Here is a 16,127-nt window from a genome sequence, read left to right on the forward strand (position 1 = left end):
CAGATAAACCACCCTGAATATAAGAACCAAACAAAGAGGAAGGCAGCGCTGGATAATTTGTTGCAATTTGTGAAGTCGGTGATCCCCACGGCAGACATCACCTATTTGAAGATCCTAATTGGTGGCATGAGGAGCACTTATCTAAGGGAGCGCAAGACGGTCCAGGATTCCCAGAGATCAGGAGCAGCAGATGACATTTATCTCCCCAAGCTGTGGTACTATGACAGGCTGCATTTTCTGGTGGGTCAGACTAAACCCAGGCCAGCACTCTCCACTCTTCCTTCCACGCTTCCTACCCCCCAGCTGAGGCTTCTGACGCCCAACCTGGGCCTTCCAGGCAGCAACATGTGGAGGAGGCCAGCTTGAGCCTCATACACAGGGAAGTCTCAGCCAGGAGGTGGCCGGGCCAAGCAGGCTGCCTGATACCCAGGTCCCTCCCCTCCTCCTTCAAAGAAAAAGTGGCAGGAAGAGGAGTAACCTGGAGGAGGCTGCAATAGGCCTATTTTGGAAGGCTACTGAGGCCCTCAGAACACCCCACAGTGTGGAGGACGACTTTGCTGGCATAACTGCATGCAAAATGATGCAGATGGATGAGGGCCAATGACTCCTATGTGAGTTTTTAATTTTGGAAGCTCTAAATAAGGGGTTGAGGGGCCAACTCACATGTTCAACCCACATTTGTCACCTCACCCATGGTCCTCCTCCTCCTCCTCCTCCTCCTCCTCCTCCTCCAGGTCCTACTCCTCCTCCTGCCACACCTCCAACACCAGAGCCACAGCCGGGAAGGAAGCGTGGAAGGAAGACCAGAGAGTGATGGGCCTGAGTTTAGTCTGGTCTGACAAAATATGCAGCCTCTTGTAGTACCACAGCCTGGGGACATACATGTCATCTGCTGCTTTCATGATCTCTTGGACTTCTGGACCAGACTGCACTCCCTTAGATATGGACTCCTCAGGCCACCAATTTTGCTGTAAAATAATTGATGTGTGCCCTGAGGGTCAAAGGCTTTGCCAATATATGATGTTTATCCAGCGTTGCCTCCCTCTTTGTTTGGTTTTGAGCCCTTAATAAAGGAATTTTTGGTTTAGTTATACTTGCCTATGTGTGTTCTCCTTCAAAAAGGACAGTTTGTTTGTGAGTAGGCAGGTACATTTCAAAAATACAATGTGAAATTAACAAGGGACACCAACACCAAACAATCTCCTTGAGATTAAATAATACAAGATAATAATGGTGTTGTGGTAACTTGACACACAAAACACACACAAAAATATTCTGGAGTAAAAAAAAAAAAAACATCAGCCTTGAAAAAAATACAAACCAAAAAAAAAAAAAAATCAGGCTTGAAAAAAATACAAACCAAAAAAAAAATATATAGATTTTTGGTCAGGTGTAACAAATCAAAATATACTGAGGGAATCACGAGAAATAATAAAGAAAGAAGTTTGTGAGAAGTCTGTGTGAATATGAGCAGCAAAACTACTTCATTCTTCTAGCATTATAAAGAAGAAGAGAGTGCACTGCATTAAACAATTTTAAACATTGCAGCCTGATGAAAGTGCTATATCCATTCTGAACGCTAATTTTACCAGACCAAGCTGTTCCGTCTCGGAATTTCTTCTGAGCATGCGTGGCACTTTGTGCGTCGGAATTGTCCACACACGGTCGGAATTGACGCGATCGGATTTTGTTGTCGGAAAATTCTATAGCCTGCTCTCAAACTTTGTGTGTCGGAAAATCCGATGGAAAAAGTTCGATGGAGCCCACACACGGTCGGAATTTCCGACAACAAGCTCCGATCGCACATTTTTTGTCGGAAAATCCAACCCTGTGTATGGGGCATAAGAGATGATAAATATACACTCCAAATGTGCAGTTAATCAATTCATTATGGAAGTGATGCACAGGACCATAAATTATAATGGTCAAACAATAGGTAAAATATCCAGGAGGGCAGCCTTCAATGGATTACAGATCCCATGAGAAGACTTGAGGTGTTTAGGAAAAAATAAACTTCCATAGTAAAGTTCATCGTTTTCAAATTATTTATTTAAAAATGTGGCTACAATTAACTTAAAACAGAAATAAACCAGCATGTGTTTTGCCAAAATGGAGAGCAGCAGGCTATCGGCTCATACAATACAGCTGGAGGGAGGCTGGGCGTGCACAATGTCATTAGTAGGACACCTTCTGACGCGTTTTGTCATCAACAAGACATCTTTGGAGGATGGCCCATCCTCCGAAGACATCTTGTTGATGACGAAATGTGTTTTAAGGTAATTGTAGCCCTATTTAAATAAATCTTTTGAAAACGTTGATGGGCTTCATTATGGAAGTTTTTTTCCTAAACACCTCAAGTCTTCTCATGAGATCTGTGATCCATTGACGGCTACCCTCCTGGATACCAATTGTTTGCCTGTTTGACCGTTATAATTTATGGTCCTGCGTATCTTTCTACTCGTTCACTTTTACATGGAACACTTTCATAATGGATTGATTCACTGCACATATGGAGTGTATATTTATCATGGAGTGATTTCTTATAGCGATGCATTGTTATGATTAAGTTTCATTTTGCACATGGTCACTTTTTTGGCACTTTATTGCACAATTTGTTGATTTTCATTGTAATATTTGTTATTTGGTTTGTACTACTGTTAGTTTTTAAGCGCTGCTTATATCTTTTTCAAGAAAATACAGAATACCTGAATAATCAGCATACTGTGTGCACAAATTTAAAGATTTTTTTTTATAGTGGCCTTTTAACATCTTCAACATGTTATAACCAAATATGTGTAAATTAGATTCCCATAGGCTTTTAAAAATCTTACAATATCTTTTTGACGTTGGAAAAGATTTTGCAAGCGGGCCATGGTAAGTAATCAATCACAGACCCTAAAAATTAAAAATGACAACGTTGTCGTTAAAAACAAGGGAGCCACGGCTATGCATACCACACATATACACCATTCACCATTCAAAATCTAATGAAATTCATTCAAAGCAGCAATCAGCTGTTGAAGAAATATTTGTGAATCGCTTTTCAGAGGTATGGTATTTCAGGAGTTGTGGGTATTTTGTGGATGGAAAGAATATTAGAGGTCCGTATGGCAGGCTAATTGAGCCCTATAAAGAACAGCAAATAATCAGGGTACTAGAAAGGTAACCCAAAGGGACACAGCAAAGTGAGACCAGCAAAATTGAGTAATTCAATTGCAGATTAAGCAGATAAAGCAGATAAAGCAGCGGTATTATTGGCAGCAGCAAGCAAGGAAAGGGAGTAATGAGCGGCAATGGAGAGGCATTTAAGCAGTCATAACATCAGTATTTCTTCTCACCACCTGGTCAGTCACCAGCATCCATGGATCGCCATGCTCAGCCCCAGATTCTGGCTGGAAATGTTAGTCCATATAGTGCCATATTCCTGTTTAGAAAGCAGGAATATGGGATAGCGTGCTGACGTCACGTGCTGACGTCACATGCTGACGCGTTTCACCAGCCAATGACCGCTGGTTTCTTCAGAGCAAGGAGGAGTCCGAGGATCAAGCAAATATAGGCAGGGTAATCAAGTGAAATTACACATATTTACCACTAGATATCATCAAAGATCACCTCACATAGCGAACATACAGCAGGGGAATTTCTTTTAAATACCAAGTCCAAATGACTATAGATGATCGATCACCAATTATAAATAAACAAGGAGCACAGAAACTAATTAAGTGACTAAGTAAACTAGTCACTTAGTCACTTAATTAGTTTCTGTGCTCCTTGTTTATTTATAATTGGTGATCGATCATCTATAGTCATTTGGACTTGGTATTTAAAAGAAATTCCCCTGCTGTATGTTCGCTATGTGAGGTGATCTTGGATGACATCTAGTGGTAAATATGTGTAATTTCACTTGATTACCCTGCCTATATTTGCTTGATCCACGGACGTCCCCCTTGCTCTGAGGAAACCAGCGGTCATTGGCTGGTGAAACGCGTCAGCATGTGACGTCAGCACGCTATCCCAGAACCACATGCAGACGCTGTGGATGGAAGAACAGCTAGGACCGAATAGCTGATGACCGGCACTCTAGCAGCCTGACTGTACAGCCTAAACAGCGCAGCGTGAACACTGCTTCCTAAACAGGAATATGGCACTATATGGACTAACATTTCCAGTCAGAATCTGGGGCTGAGCATGGCGATCCATGGATGCTGGTGACTGACCAGGTGGTGAGAAGAAATACTGATGTTATGACTGCTTAAATGCCTCTCCATTGCCGCTCATTACTCCCTTTCCTTGCTTGCTGCTGCCAATAATACCGCTGCTTTATCTGCAATTGAATTACTCAGTTTTGCTGGTCTCACTTTGCTGTGTCCCTTTGGGTTACCTTTCTAGCACCCTGATTATTTGCTGTTCTTTATAGGGCTCAATTAGCCCGCCATACGGACCTCTAATATTCTTTCCATCCACAAAATACCCACAACTCCTGAAATACCATACCTCTGAAAAGCGATTCACAAATATTTCTTCAACAGCTGATTGCTGCTTTGAATAGATTTCATTAGATTTTGAATGGTGAATGGTGTATATGTGTGGTATGCATAGCTGTGGCTCCCTTGTTTTTAACGACAACGTTGTCATTTTTAATTTTTAGGGTCTGTGATTGATTACTTACCATAGCCCGCTTGCAATATAATTTTTTTGTAAAATTTTTTTTTTTAGTTTATAATTATTTGTGTGGTGTTTAATCTTATTGTGTTTAATAAAATTTAGCTTGCTTTTTTTTTACTGGCTGGCCAGAGTGGTGGAGAACACATTTGGAATCATGGCCAGCCGGTTCCGCCTATTTCTTACACCCATACACATGGCGGAGTACAAACTGAATCATATCATTCTGGCGTGCTGTGTTCTACACAACTTTTTACGGCAAAATTCTGCCAACTATGCTGGCTCAGTTGGGCCTGAGGCCGGAATTCCTAATGAACCAACCCTGACGGCGCTTGAAAGTGGCCATCCTGGCTTGCCCCCCCTGAGTGCCCGTGAGGTCCGTCTTAGAAACCTTGAATACTTTGAGGATAGGGGGGCCATCAATATGCCAGACAATGTCTGAAACATTTTTCAAATAAAAAAATCATTTTAACTACTAAAATCTTTGGTGACATTTACTGCTTGTATTTCTTTTAACTGACCCTGACAGAAATGTGGTGAGTCCTGAAAATTGCGTGACTGTGTAACATTAAAAAGCACCGTTGGGTGTTATTTACTAAAGGCAAAGACACTTTGCACTACAAGTGCAGTTGAAACTGCACTTGTAGTGCAAATTGGATTTTCCATTAGGAACTAACCCCCATTGTCACAGTAAACACCAATTAGAGCACAACAAAAGTTTTGGAGCGTTGAAACAATAATCCACACACTCATGATTATTAATCTTTTTAATACCAGCACAATCACATGTGTATTTGTAAAAGGTTTTTTAAAACAAACCAATATGTTTGTTGTATAACAATTTTTTGGGTCACATTAGAAAAAGTAGAAATGTCCATTTAAGATAAAACAGGCATGTTTAAAACCAACAAGAAAGACACAAATCTTGAACTTACAAAGTTCAGCTTTTAAAGAAATTGAAGGCAATATCAGACATGAGTATTTACAAACTGTGTTTGATATTGCGTTCAGAGGGGGTGAAGTCACCCCCGGAAAAGCCAAATTTTGAAGATGCACACAAATTGCTGAATGTCATCATGTGCTAGCTGCCATCACGGGGGATCTAGGGACGTGTTCTGGGGGTGCAACCCCTTCCTCCCAGCTACTTTATTATTGAGGAAGGGGTTGCACCCCCAAAACGCGTCCATTGATCTCCCGTGATGGCAGATAGCACATGTTGACACACTGTGTGCATCTTCAAAATTTATTATGTCAAAAAATGTTAGAAATTTTTAGATCACAAAAAGCACAAAAAAGGGAAGGGATTTGGAGGGGTTTTAAACTCTCCCTAAAACATCAATGATGTTCTTCATTTTTTTTGAACATCATTGATGTTTTTCTGGATGTTTTCCAAGTCCCTATTACACCCCATGATCTCCCCGATCAGGATCTGTGCACTTTCAGAGGTGAAATGATCTGGATCCACAACATCACGATCACCTTAAAAGATAGAAACAAAAACACACCATGTATTATAAATATGCCGGCATCCATCTCTTACCTGAGCCTGTGGTCGCAGACACTCACCTGATGTGGTGACTATTTCCACCACGTCTCCTTCCTCCTCCTCCTCCTGTTGGCTTTGTGGGATTTCCCCTTCTTCCAGAGGTGGGGGGGTCTGTTGTCTCCTCGGATGAGGGGTGTCCTCCGAGTCTTTTCTCCCCTATGTTAAAAAACACAGATATTTCATGGCAGAAATAGAAATATGAAACATTGCTTGGAAGTGGGGTACAATTGTCTGTTATGGCAGAGTTCCAAGATGAAGAAATATTTTGTCCTTTGTCAAGCTTGAATACTTACCTGTTTTGTACAAGCTTCACAGATGGAGACACCCCTATAGTATACACTGGAGCACCTGTGTGGGCCCCCTAATAAAAAGGGTGTTCTTGTGTCCCACATTAGTGCTCCAGCGTCCAGATGTGAAAACTGCTGCTGAGTGTTCTCTCCTTACACAGAATCTAGTTTGCATTTCATTCTAGTTACAAACCCATCTACACGACCACATTTTTTTAAGAGAAGTAGGCCATAAAAAATGTATTAAAATGCATATGGGCAAAACAATGCTGTTTTCTAGGCCGAACGAACAATGTTTCATACGAACGAATAATGTGCCCATGAACATGAAAGTTGCCATTTTAAACTGTACCACAGTTAAGAAAAGCACAAGAATAAAGAATAGGAACACAGCACAACTACTTACTTTTTTGCAGCACTCTCCTGATCCTTTTGTACTGCTCGTGCTCCCATAATTTGAGGTCCGACCACCGCTTCCTGAGCTAATCCTTGGATCATCGTACCCCGAAATTCCGGTGCAGACTCTTGACCACTTTCGCCATGATCCTGGCCTTTTGGACATTGGGGTTGGGGTAAGGTCCATACTCCCCGTCATAGTCGGACGTCTTCAGGATGTCGACCATCTCCACCATCTCCACAAAGGACATATTTGAGGCCTTAAATCGTCTCTTCCGAGATCGGGACGTTTCTGGCTCCGGGCTTTCCTCCTCTTCGTCCTCGTTGCTGTAATTATCAGACACCTGCTGTGTCTCCGCCATGTGCTCTTCCCCTGCGAAGAACGAGAAGGGGCGGGGAATAGACTAGCAAGAACGTCAGGGGTGGGCGGAGTTTCACACATGTGCAGTGTCTATAAAGTGTAACACGCGTGCATAGTACGTTTGATCTGTGAGCGGAGGAAGGAGTAACGGAGGCGCCGATCATGATAGCGAAGGTAAGATTTAACATTGGGCCTATACTGCTTCTAGATTGAGGCCTGTATTTGCACAAGTTTAGAAGACTTTAGGCTGACATTAGGGTTTGTCTTGTGTTGTGTCTTGCAGTTAAAATGGATATCTTGAAGGATCATGACTTTATGCCAATCTTCATAGATATGTTCAGGGAGCTGCCCTGTCTGTGGCAGATAAACCACCCTGAATATAAGAACCAAACAAAGAGGAAGGCAGCGCTGGATAATTTGTTGCAATTTGTGAAGTCGGTGATCCCCACGGCAGACATCACCTATTTGAAGATCCTAATTGGTGGCATGAGGAGCACTTATCTAAGGGAGCGCAAGACAGTCCAGGATTCCCAGAGATCAGGAGCAGCAGATGACATTTATCTCCCCAAGCGGTGGTATTATGACAGGCTGCATTTTCTGGTAGGTCAGACTAAACCCAGGCCAGCACTCTCCACTCTTCCTTCCACGCTTCCTACCCCCCAGCTGAGGCTTCTGACGCCCAACCTGGGCCTTCCAGGCAGCAACATGTGGAGGAGGCCAGCTTGAGCCTCATACACAGGGAAGTCTCAGCCAGGAGGTGGCCGGGCCAAGCAGGCTGCCTGATACCCAGGTCCCTCCCCTCCTCCTTCAAAGAAAAAGTGGCAGGAAGAGGAGTAACCTGGAGGAGGCTGCAATAGGCCTATTTTGGAAGGCTACTGAGGCCCTCAGAACACCCCACAGTGTGGAGGACGACTTTGCTGGCACAACTGCATGCAAAATGATGCAGATGGATGAGGGCCAATGACTCCTATGTGAGTTTTTAATTTTGGAAGCTCTAAATAAGGGGTTGAGGGGCCAACTCACATGTTCAACCCACATTTGTCACCTCACCCATGGTCCTCCTCCTCCTCCTCCTCCAGGTCCTACTCCTCCTCCTCCTCCTCCAGGTCCTACTCCTCCTCCTGCCACACCTCCAACACCAGAGCCACAGCCGGGAAGGAAGCGTGGAAGGAAGACCAGAGAGTGATGGCCCTGAGTTCAGTCTGGTCTGACAAAATATGAAGCCTCTTGTAGTACCACAGCCTGGGGACATACATGTCATCTGCTGCTTTCATGATCTCTTGGACTTCTGGACCAGACTGCACTCCCTTAGATATGGACTCCTCAGGCCACCAATTTTGCTGTAAAATAATTGATGTGTGCCCTGAGGGTCAAAGGCTTTGCCAATTTATGATGTTTATCCAGCGTTGCCTCCCTCTTTGTTTGGTTTTGAGCCCTTAATAAAGGAATTTTTGGTTTAGTTATACTTGCCTATGTGTGTTCTCCTTCAAAAAGGACAGTTTGTTTGTGAGTAGGCAGGTACATTTCAAAAATACAATGTGAAATTAACAAGGGACACCAACACCAAACAATCTCCTTGAGATTAAATAATACAAGATAATAATGGTGTTGTGGTAACTTGATGCACAAAACACACACAAAAATATTCTGGAGTAAAAAAAAAAAAAATATCAGCCTTGAAAAAAATACAAACCAAAAAAAAAAAAATCAGGCTTGAAAAAAATACAAACCAAAAAAAAAAAATATATAGATTTTTGGTCAGATGTGACAAATCAAAATATATTGAGGGAATCACGAGAAATAATAGAGAAAGAAGTTTGTGAGAAGTCTGTGTGAATATGAGCAGCAAAACTACTTCATTCTTCTAGCATTATAAAGAAGAAGAGAGTGCACTGCATTAAACAATTTTAAACATTGCAGCCTGATGAAAGTGCTATATCCATTCTGAACGCTAATTTTACCAGACCAAGCTGTTCCGTCTCGGAATTTCTTCTGAGCATGCGTGGCACTTTGTGCGTCGGAATTGTCCACACACGGTCGGAATTGACGCGATCGGATTTTGTTGTCGGAAAATTCTATAGCCTGCTCTCAAACTTTGTGTGTCGGAAAATCCGATGGAAAAAGTTCGATGGAGCCCACACACGGTCGGAATTTCCGACAACAAGCTCCGATCGCACATTTTCTGTCGGAAAATCCTACCCTGTGTATGGGGCATAAGAGATGATAAATATACACTCCAAATGTGCAGTTAATCAATTCATTATGGAAGTGATGCACAGGACCATAAATTATAATGGTCAAACAATAGGTAAAATATCCAGGAGGGCAGCCTTCAATGGATCACAGATCCCATGAGAAGACTTGAGGTGTTTAGGAAAAAATAAACTTCCATAGTAAAGTTCATCGTTTTCAAATTATTTATTTAAAAATGTGGCTACAATTAAAGGGGTTGTAAAGGTGTTTTTTTTTTTTTTTAAAATAACAAACATGTCATACTTACCTTCACTGTGCAGCTCGTTCTGCACAGAGTGGCCCCGAACCTGGTCTTCTGGGGTCCCTCGGCGGCTGTCTCAGCTCCTCCCCGCAAGCATTTACCACCTTCATGCGAGCTCTCTCGCACGGTGGTGAGTGCTTGCGGGCGCGCTCCCGTGATACAGCCGGCGGCTATAGCCGCTCGCTGTATCACTCGGCCCCGCCCCCCGGCGCGCCGCGTCATCGGATGTGATTGACAGCAGCGCGAGCCAATGGCTGCGCTGCTTTCAATCCATCCACTGCAGCCAATCAGCGGCCAGGGTGAGCGGAGGAACAGATGTCGGGAACGCGAAGCTGACTTTCGAGGCGTCAGGTAAGTAAAACGGGGGGGCTGGGGGCGGCGGTTCTGTCAGAAGTTTTTTCACCTTAATGCATAGAATGCATTAAGGTGAAAAAACTTTTACCTTTACAACCCCTTTAACTTAAAACAGAAATAAACCAGCATGTGTTTTGCCAAAATGGAGAGCAGCAGGCTATCGGCTCATACAATACAGCTGGTGGGAGGCTGGGCGGGCAAAATGTCATTAGTAGGACACCTTCTGACGCGTTTTGTCATCAACAAGACATCTTTGGAGGATGGCCCATCCTCCGAAGACATCTTGTTGATGACAAAATGTGTTTTAAGGTAATTGTAGCCCTATTTAAATAAATCATTTGAAAACGTTGATGGGCTTCATTATGGAAGTTTTTTTCCTAAACACCTCAAGTCTTCTCATGAGATCTGTGATCCATTGACGGCTACCCTCCTGGATACCAATTGTTTGCCTGTTTGACCGTTATAATTTATGGTCCTGCGTATCTTTCTACTCGTTCACTTTTACATGGAACACTTTCATAATGGATTGATTCACTGCACATATGGAGTGTATATTTATCATGGAGTGATTTCTTATAGTGATGCATTGTTATGATTAAGTTTCATTTTGCACATGGTCACTTTTTTGGCACTTTATTGCACAATTTGTTGATTTTCATTGTAATATTTGTTATTTGGTTTGTACTACTGTTAGTTTTTAAGCGCTGCTTATATCTTTTTCAAGAAAATACAGAATACCTGAATAATCAGCATACTGTGTGCACAAATTTGAAGATTTTTTTTTTATAGTGGCCTTTTAACATCTTCAACATGTTATAACCAAATATGTGTAAATTAGATTCCCATAGGCTTTTAAAAATCTTACCATATCTTTTTGACGTTGGAAAAGATTTGTATCATTAGCCCCCAAGGGTGAACATTTTCACTGATATATTTTTCAAATGCTTAATATACCAAAATATTCTAGATTTTCTTTCTTGCAATCATCTACATTTTATACAGAAAGTATTTAATTTAGACACCTTTGAGCACTGAGAACAGCAAGTCCCCTTTATCTGGTATTTTAATAGAACTATGGTTCTATTAAAAAGATGATTTGAAATTAATCAATATTGTATACTTATTAGTCCATGGTCCTCCTCTGTTTTGTGGTGTCAATGTTTACGTCTATAGGTAATTGTCGTGTTGCATAACCACAATCTATTTGTTAATTGCCTTGTTGCATCATCTGTCAACTATGATGCACACATGCTTCCCAGTTCATGAAGGTTTGGTGTTTGTAAGGGGTACTATATTTTCTCCATACGTAGCATTACAAGTTTCTGCCAATGATACATATGCCCCTTCCATTTACAGAATACTTAACCTCCGCAGATACTAAATTAGAAATGTGCCACATTTTTTAATGGAAACACTGTTTTTCTCCATCTTGTTCTTCCATTAGAATCATTCTTGATAGGTGTTTTTTCTTTTAGCAGTTTGTTGGACTGATAAATACCCAGATCTTCCTGAATGCTTCTTGAATAATTCTTGAAAAAAGCAGACTCAGTTATGAACTTGTGGGTGCTTTTTACAGAGTGAAGCACTTTTCATCGACAATCGGTGAGCTAATTTCATTGATTGGAATACCTGATATACCTGAGAGTTCAATCACCCAATTTGAATATGTTATTCCTGAGGATTGCAAACTTTTTCCATTAATGTCATTGACTGTTCAAACATTAGTTCAGTAAAGATATACTGTGTGTTGATTACTAAAACTGTAATCCAGCAAATATTAAATTTAAAAAACTAAAGCAATAATGTATTCATCAAAACAAAACATTAAAGTAGATCTAAAACTTTAAAGTAGATCCACTGGATAATATAAATTCAACATTTTAATTAAAAGCACTGTGTATCATAAACAATTTCTATGTTTTTATTTCGATAAAATACTGTTTAATATTTTTTAGTATTTTTTTTTGGTTTGTTTTGTTAAGCTCAGTGCTTCTAATCTCCTCCAGCCTATTTCAGTTACTTCCTGTGTAAATGTAGTGGCAACTGCACATGGTTGCTGTGGAATGGTTTCCTGATAGTGACTGTGGTTTCCACCGGGGGTTTCTGTGACAACTCAGGACAATTGAGAAACACCTGTCACCCATAAACACAAAATGAAGAAAAAATAAATTGCACAGCAGGATATTATCTTTATAAAACTCAGAATCGATTTATAAAGATTAAAAACAACTTTTGAAATCATATTAACATGTTAAAGCTCATATGAGAATTTAGTGATTGAGTTAAAATCTATTTAAAGTATTTATAAATGCAACTGTCCTTATATCAGTCTCCTGTAATCCCATGTACAGCATCATTCAAATAATGAGGTCACCACCCATTTAATTTAATTTTGTGATAGGTTTTGTGATAGATTTTTACTAGATAATTACTATATATATATAGATAGATAGATTTTGATAAATACATCTATACAGTACAATAATTTAAAAAAGACATATACACTCATTGGCCACTTTATTGGGTACACCTTGCTAGCACTGGGTTGGACCCACTTTTGCCTTCAGAACTGCCTTAATTCTTCGTGGCATAGATTCAACAAGGTGTTGGAAATATTCCTAAGAGATTTTTGTCTGTAGTGACATGATAGAATCACGCAGTTGCTGCAGATTTGTCGGCTTCACATCCATGATGCAAATCTCCCTTTCCACTACATCCCAATGGAGTTCTATGCATTGAGATCTGGTGAATGTGGAGGCTATTAAAGTATAGTGAACTCATTGTCATGTTCAATAAACTAGCTTGGGATGATTTGAGCTTTGTGACATGGTGCATTATCCTGCTAGAAGTAGCCATCAGAAGATGGGTACACTGTAGTTTATAAAAGATGGACATGGTCAGCAACAATACTCAGGTTTCCTGTTCTTAGCTGACAGGAGTGGCACCCAGTGTGGTCTTCTGCTGCTGTAGCCCATCTACTTCAAGGTACGATGTGTTGTGCATTCAGAGATGGTATTCTGCATACCTTGGTTGTAACAAGTGGTTATTTGAGTTACTGTTGCCTTTCTATCATCTCAAACCAGTCTGCCCATTCTCTTCTGCCCTCAACAAAGCATTTTCCTCCACACAACTGGATATTTTCTTTTTTGCAGACCATTCTCTGTAAACCCTAGAGATGGTTGTGTGTGAAAATCCCAGTAGATCAGCAGTTTTTGAAAGACTCAGACCAGCCCGTCTGGCACCAACAACCATGCAACATTCAAAGTCACTTAGATCCCCTTTCTTCCCTATACAGATGCTCGATTTGAACTTTAGCAAGTTGTCTTCACCATGTCTAGATGCCTAAATGCATTGAGTTGCTGCCATGTGATTGGACTAGGAATTTGTGTTACAAAGCAATTGAACAGGTGTGCCTAATAAAGTGGCCAGTGAGTGTAAATCATCAGTAACAGCAAATTAATCAAACTTATCATCCTACAGCTAACAAGGTAATATTTCTGCATTAATTTACATGCTACTAATGTATCCTTCATTTATACCAATAACTGTCCCTAAAAGAACTTAGAAGTAATTCATTTTCCAGAGTACAGTCATACAGACACGCATTTTAGCCAAATCTAAATTGATGTATATTTTTGGATTGTGGAAGGAAATGTACCAGGAAGAAAACGTCCTTAACCCAGAGCCACAGAATTTCAAAGCAAAAGTGCTAACCACTTAGCAGGTGGGTTGCACAGTGGTATCACTGTGCAACCCACCCCTGTGGTTATATCGCCGGAATATTTGTCTATTTTAGTGTTAGTTGTTAGTACTAATTATATTATAAACCATAGCATAGAAAATACATTAGAATCTTACAATAAATTATTACTCTACTAAAACTTGATATTAAAGTGAACCTCATATTATTAATTTCTCAATCATTTTCCTTAGATTAATTTTATGTGGAAGGGGATTCATAAAGGATGAAATTGCTTTTGGTATAGCAAAGAACTGCTATACTGTAGCTTTCCTTTTCTTCTACCATTAAAATATATTAACTTATTTCAATGTAATTTTCTTGCATTATGATGAAAATAATTACATTTATTTTTACAGCAATAATTTATTATTGCAGCATCCCTTTCTTGAGACAGCATATGAGATTTGGATGAAAAGATGTCAAAACCTATTACTTAATGCGTAACTCCACTTTTGTTGAGAAGAAAACATTTCCCTCTGGGTGATCTATGTACATTGCAAGGATTATAACAAACTTTGCTGCAGATTCCTACCTTTTGTTATTCTGAAGAAATCATTGTTTGTTCCTCTGTGCCTCTGTTCTGAGTGGAGCTAATGGAAGTGGTTTCCAAATTATCAGTCAGCTGTGCAGCTGGAGAGATCTAATGTGGAAAGCTGCTGGGCCTGCATCCCTTTGAATGTGTTTCTACTGGGAGCATCCCACCAAAAATGACATTTTTGTTGCAGGGGATGCCTGAAATCTGACTTATATCTTAATGTAGACTTCTGGGAAAATTGGTGAGCCAATCACACAAGCAGGAAAGTCTACTTCTGGGGGTGGTCAGTATACATTCTGTGTACAGAACAACTCCAGGTATCCATATTCCATTGCATTTCTAGAAAATTACAGCGGCTACAGATTGAAAAGGAAAGGTCATTTTTAATAACATTCAATCACAATATGACTTGTGTCGCAACTGTATTCTCTACATTATTTTTTCTTTATTTGCAATTTTTTTTCCCATTTAAACAATATGTGGCAGGAACTCCCTTTTGGCACATGTTTACACATCTAACATTTATAAAAGTCTCTCTGTGTATTAATGTTTTTGCCGGTCATACTTAATTTTGTTCTCCTGAGAAATAAATATATGTAAAGGTAAGCACAAAAAAAAAAAAAACTTCCTACCCACCTATAAAAACACCAGGCCTGATGCTGGTGGACACTGGTATTTTTCACAACAGATACTACAGAATTCAGGGGAATAGGGAGCACACTTTTCTGATTCTACTGGCAGTGGCTACATTTTCATTAGTATAGGGGTCCACTGAACACCTTACCTGCTCACCCACATTAATGTGTAGCCACCAGTCTACACTGCTTCCCTACACTTAATTTCCTCTCTTTAAGCTGTTAAGGAGAGGAGTGGCTGTGGACAGAGAGACAGAGCACTGACCATCTGCAGGGCTATATGCAGCCACAGAGAGAGCTGGAGGAAAGCCCTGCCAATCACCTGGGATCACAGGGAGGAAGAGAAAACTGAATTGCTGTTGTTTATTGGGAAGGACAAAGCCTGCTGGGAGTAACCATGCCTTGTGAGAGATGTAGTCCCCAGACAGATTTAGCCTGTATTACAGTTTGGCTCTGGGACTGCATACCCCAATATTACTAGATCTATGTAGAGAGGAAAAGGAAGGTCTGTTCCCAGGCTTAAAGCAGATGTGGTGAGAGCACTGTGGGAGACAGACCATACTGCAGCCTAATAGAAGAACATTTTGCCATTGCTTCAAGGACACAGAGAGGCAGAGTAGCAGACATATCCTAGTACCTGAGAATGTCACTGTTGCTAACACCTGATTGTTGGAGAGAATGCCACTGTTGCTGACTGTGCTGCCAACTGATCGTTGATGAGAACTCCACTGTTGCTGTCTGGTGCTGCCGATTGATTGTTAGGGATAGACAGCTGCCGCTAACTTCACTGAGCTGGCAAAGGAAAGTAGAGGGAGATCAGCTGTCATCCCAGGAGTTGGCTGCTGACCAAACCCCACTGCACCCTATTAAAGATGAACAGCTAAATGGAGCACTGGATCTAGGCCCCAACATACTGGCCAGCAGGGAAAGGGTTTAATTCAGAACCATCCACAGTAAAGGGCATTTGGTATTGTTGTTTACCAACTGACAACTGTATACCCTATTTGCTGCTGTTTTATATATTTGTTTGAGGAGTTGTTGCCATTTGAATATATGACGCCAATTTGAATGTATAATGATTCTAAATGTTAACTTTTTTTTCTTTAAATAACAAA

Source organism: Aquarana catesbeiana, linkage group LG01, assembly GCF_042186555.1.
Source record: "Aquarana catesbeiana isolate 2022-GZ linkage group LG01, ASM4218655v1, whole genome shotgun sequence".
Taxonomy (NCBI): domain Eukaryota; kingdom Metazoa; phylum Chordata; class Amphibia; order Anura; family Ranidae; genus Aquarana; species Aquarana catesbeiana.